A 5,692-nucleotide genomic window follows, 5' to 3' on the forward strand; every position below is an offset into this window, starting at 1 on the left:
ATTTTTTCGTTCAGTGACATGTGTTGATCTTGTACTTGGTTTACAATATCTTTGTAAGTAGTGTATTAATAGTTAAATTTTCTTAGTTTTAGACTTACCATATTATTAATCATGTACTTAGTTTGCAATAGTTGAAATTTTATAATTTTAGATCTACGATATTATTAATCTTGTATTGCTAGTTCAAACCTCCATGGAAACCAGCTGAGTGTTGTTGGGGCTAGCGTGTTTCTTTGATTTAAATAAAGTATACCTACCTACCTACCTACCTACCTACCTACCTAGATTCCTCCGCGCCCATGGCACACGATTGCAGCCGACCTCTTCTACTGTGACGGTGATGAATACGTACTCATCGCTGACTACTATTCCTAGTTCTCTTTTGTGAGAAAGATTCCTAATGGACACAATACCAGCAGAACTGTAATTGACATTATGAAGCAGATCTTCAGTGAGCATGGCGTTCCTCGAGTTGTTCGTTCAGACAACGAACCACACCTCGATGCGTAAGCATTCAAAGACTTCGCAAAGCAGTACGACTTTAAACATACTACAAGCTTACCCCACTATGCTCGACGTAATGGCTTCATTGAGGCACAAGGCAAAACGGCGAAAACGCTACTCAAGGCAAAAGCAACCAAGACAGACCCCAACATTGCATTGCTCTGTTTAAGAGCGACGCCGATTGATAACAGGCTCCCTTCACCCGCCGAACTTCTAAAAGGACAATATGCGGAGGAAGGTACAAAGAGCGGACTCAAGCGAAGAAGAAGACTGCTACAGAGACAAGAACAGCAGATATTGTACCATGATAGAGGCTGTAAAGCGCTACCAACTCTACTTCCAAACGAGAAGATCACAATTCAAGACCTAGCAACACACAAATGGATGCCTGCCACAGTCAGAGAGAAGATATACGAAGTACGGCGTTCATACAACATCACCACTGCATCAGGAAGTGGCGTAAGGCGTAACCGTAGTCACATCAGAGAAGCCCCAAGTATTTCCCCTGACGTCAAACAAGACTCGACCCATCATTTGACAAGACTTCCAGCCACGAAGACGACATATCCACCCAGCCAAGGCCCCAGGTCGTCACCAGAAGCGGAACGCTCGTGCGGCCACCATCTAGATATGGTTTCACAAACTATTAAGAACTGTATACCTGAATAACTGTTTAACGTTGAGTTAAGAAATTAATAAATTTAAGATCGTTAGTGCAGATAAATGCTCCTTTCAGAGAAAGAGGGAGGTAATGAAATGCACTTATGTTAATGAGAGGATGCGCATGAGAAGTGTGTGTGTATGTGTTATGATCTAACGAACACATTTGAGTTTCGGAACTTGCGAAATAAAGACAAACACCACGGAGTATCAGAACCGCAAATCATCAGTTATTACACAGCGGCCACAAAAATGTTTATTTTTACAAATTTGCGTTCCAAAAAGTGCGTTTTGAAGTGCTAATGGATTGTCCCGACTTGCCAATTGGAACTTTTCTTAACCCTTGAAGAGGGGCTTTAGGAAGAAGCTTAAGAGGTGAATTTTCGATTCAGTGTATCAACCTTTTTGGAATTGCTTGTTGGACGCTTAAGCAAGAGGGTGTCTCTAGAACATCTAAGATTGTAACGTGATTCAGCTTCAAATATATCAGTGATTCCAGGTAAGAGGGAGGTGTGCCATTCAAGACCTTGATGGTTAAGAGAAGAATCTTGAATTCAATTCGAGACTGAATCGGTAATAAATGCAACTTGATAAGGAGCGGTGACAATATCTACCTTCATTAAATATAAATCTTGCGCATGCATTCGGCACTCGTTGTAATTTAATCAATGAGCAGTTTGGTAAACCATATAGTAAACTGTTGCAATGGTCAAGACGACTACAATTGTAGATATAAAAGCATGAATAAGTGACTCTGCTGATTTCTTGGTTATATACTTCCGGAACCGTCGTATGTTGTACAAATAGTGAAATAATGAGCCGCAAATTTTAGTATTAATATGTTTTGTCATGGAAAGTTTGGAATCAAATCACGAGCCGAGGTCCCTAGCAACTGGTACAGGGTAAATGTCGGTGTTGCCCACGCGACTATGAGCAATGACCACTTTTTCAAGCTGTTGTGGAGTACCGATGATGAGAAATTCAGTTTTTTCATCTTTTAATTAAGATTATTATGCAACATCTAAGCGAAAATGTCAGTAATGTAACTTTCCAGTAACTTTCCAGCAGTAAGCTTAAGTTGGCGAAGCCTGTCACTTGGGCTGAATGAGATGTTTATCATTGGCGTAACAATGAACCGTTGGAAAATGATGTTTGATGAACTGGAAGAGTTTGCTCGTATACAGCATAAATAGTAAAGGGCCCAAACAGGAACCGTGAGGCAAGCTACATTCCAACCCGAATTCCTCGGAGAGTGTCTCATTGATGGCTATTTGCTGAGATTTATACCAAATGTGAACTGAAGTCGATGCAGTGTCGTGATCAACAGTGCCGAAGGCCGCACTTAAGTCCAGGAGGAGAAGCAGAGTAACACATTGATCGTTCAGATTAAGGAGGATGTCGTTAGTGACTTTGAGAACTGCAGTTTCTGAGCTGTGATTGGGGCAATAAGCTGATTGTAAAACTGGAAAGAGATCATTGCTGAATAAATAATGCTGTAGCTGCTTAGCAACCACAGTCTCCACCAGTTTTGAAGCATATGCTAAGTTACTCACTGGGTGATAGTTCTTAAAGATAGGGTTAAGACCCTCCTTCTTTAACAGTGGTGTAACCAAAGTACGCTTCCAATTAGCAGAAGAATAGTCCGGTCCCGCAAAAGGTTAATTAATTTCGTAATTGGAGGAAGGAGCACGTCAAGATAGACAGACACTCAATAAAAAGCTCAGTAGGAATGGGGTCAAGGGAACAAGTCCTCCATTTTCTCTCTGCCTTCCTACGACGTCGCTTAAACGATAGAATTTCATCGTTAATACACGGAACACGAGGACGAATGGTAACAATCTTATGCTCTACAGGCGCATGATGATCCAATAGCCTATCGTAGAGTCTTATCAAATAATACACGAAACTGATCAGGGTCATCTGTTGTACTGGAACAAAGCTCTCTACAACTGATATCATTCATGAAATCATCATCCTGAAAGACACTTCATGTGATTTTAGTGGTGGTCGAGGTGTTTGAATTTGAAGTTGGAGAGTTCAATGATCGGAAAACAGAATATCAGGGCTGGGTTCACCGAAAATGAGGTGATCAGACTTTCTGGTGATCACTAGATCAAGAATATGGCCAAGTTCATGTGTTGCACCATGGACATGTTGACTTAATGCCATTGAATCCAGCAGATCGGCGAAGATACGAGCAGCAGAATCATTGATCATCAACATGGATATTAAAATCTCCAGGTAGATAGAGAGAGGTTCATTAGATATGACAATAGATTCCAGTTAGTTAGAAAATTCGCCAATAAAAGTATTTACAGTCACAGGATGATCAGCAGAGTATGGTGGCAGATGGATGATAACACGTCTGACGCGTGAAGAGCCAGCAGCGACAAAATACTCAGACAGTTCAAAGGAATCCATCAAAACAAAAGGGCTGCACCGTCACCTTTGTGATCGCGTCCTCACGGGCTTTGAAATAACTTGAAGTCAGATGGTGTTATCTCCTTGCAAACAGCAGAGTCGTTAACCGAGAGCCAAGTCTGATTGATGGCAAACAAGTCAGCTGTGCAGTCATAAAGATACTCAGCACATATTGCAGATTTGTTCCTTATGGAGCGAACATTTAACGAACTTATGGTCAAATTGCGTCTCGATGATCTTGGATAGTGGTTAGCTTCACAATTGATCCCCACGAGGTTAGAAGGATTTTGCGATTCATTGCGTTGCCTTATACTGTGAATTGTCATAGACGAAGAAATGCCAGGACCAGGGTTTGTATTAATGTCACCGCTAGTAAGTAACCAAAGGCAAGTAACGTTGAAAACTGATTATTGAGTTACACGAGTAAGGTACTCGTGAGCTGAAATAGCGATTCCTTCTTGTCAAACACAAATATCCACCATGGCGGATCAAGGTCATCCAACACCGGTTGCTTGAATGATACAATTTTGCCTAGTAGATGTCCATTAAGACCTTGTACGCCTTGAGAATGGAACAGAAACCAAAACGAAAGTTGTTTAAATGCTTCATCGATCGACTAACAAAAGAAAACGCATGTTAAAGTAAAACCAAAACGGAGAAGGATGAAACACGACCAGCTGCCATCGCCATAACTTGTTCCAAAAAACTGCACTTCACGAGCAACATTCCTGTCTGGATTTGTGCGAAATTTGAGAGCAACAGGCATTCAAAAAGGATTTTTGCATACTTCCTTTTTCCGCCAAGTGAAATGTTTGGCGCGCCTGTTACTGGGTTGCCATACGGCAATCCAGTTGACAACTGAGGGGCATTTTTCCGTTTTTTTCCTGAGTCGGAAATCGGAAAAGTTGCGTAATAGGGTCTTCCCTGTCACTCCCCTGCTAAGTATTGTCTTTGTACCTAGAGTCTTTTGCGTGTATCTTTGGTAGGTTTCAGGGGGGAGTAGGAATACGTAGATTCCGGTAGATTTTATCCGGTGGACGTAGTACAAGCATGCAATAGCGGCGAAGCCGATGTAACGCGTGTTTTATTGGATCCTTAAACAAAATATACCCTTATGGAGCTCAAGAATGGAACGTCAATTCGATAAACAACACAAGCGGTGAAAAATGAATATCTGGAATCTTCAAACAATTCCATCTTTCGCCGTCGGATCAAAGTGAAGTTTGTTTTTAATATTTTACTATTTGTGATGCTATGTACAACACTGAAACTAAATGGCAAATTCTGTCATGATGAGTTTAACAGAAAATGAAGGAATCTAACGTCTTGAATGCATCTGTGTTTCCTGAAGTCGTATCTCAGTTGCCCGGCTGTTTACATTTATTTTGCACTCAAGCCTGCGCAGTCGTCAGGTAAAAAAAATAAGTGGCAATGTGAAAGTGAAGAATTTTTTGAAAGAAGGTTTGTTGTCTATGTTGTGCTTCATTATTCACAGAAAAGGTTCTTCAGAGAAGAGTTGGTCAACAGTGTTCCAGGTAAGAGTCGGGTCTCGGGGCAATAACCCGACAAATAAGGCTTCCCGACCCGACAGATGGCATATAAATATTCAGTTAATAGAACAAGAAAATTGAAAAACGAAAGACGTACGTTTCTTGCCAGAAAAGTAAGTTGTTTAACTCTGCAAGCGAAGAACGATTGACATTCTTCCCTCTATTTCATTCAATGTAAACAAGAACCTTGACGCAAGGTAATCAAGTGCACCATTGTGATTGCCTACAATTGTAGCTCGTGATCAATTTCTTCCTTTTGACAGAACATCATGAGCTTCCCCTTGCATCATATAGAAGTCAGAGATTGCAGAATTTTTAGTGTTTTGACGATCGCTGAAAATTCGAAATTTAGAGTTTTTATATGAAAATAGGCACGCATTGCGTACGTATGGTTGTACAGTAACTTGACAAATAACTATCAACTTAGCTGCCTTTTTTTTTCCAGGAGTTTCAAGTTGTCTTTGCGTAATATGTAGCTCTATGTGCTTAATTATGTTACATTTTCTTCGCTGCCTAACTAGTGAATTCCACGGTTAATTTCACCTGAAAAACCGACT

This window comes from Montipora foliosa, chromosome 4 (assembly GCF_036669935.1).
Source record: "Montipora foliosa isolate CH-2021 chromosome 4, ASM3666993v2, whole genome shotgun sequence".
Lineage (NCBI taxonomy): Eukaryota > Metazoa > Cnidaria > Anthozoa > Scleractinia > Acroporidae > Montipora > Montipora foliosa.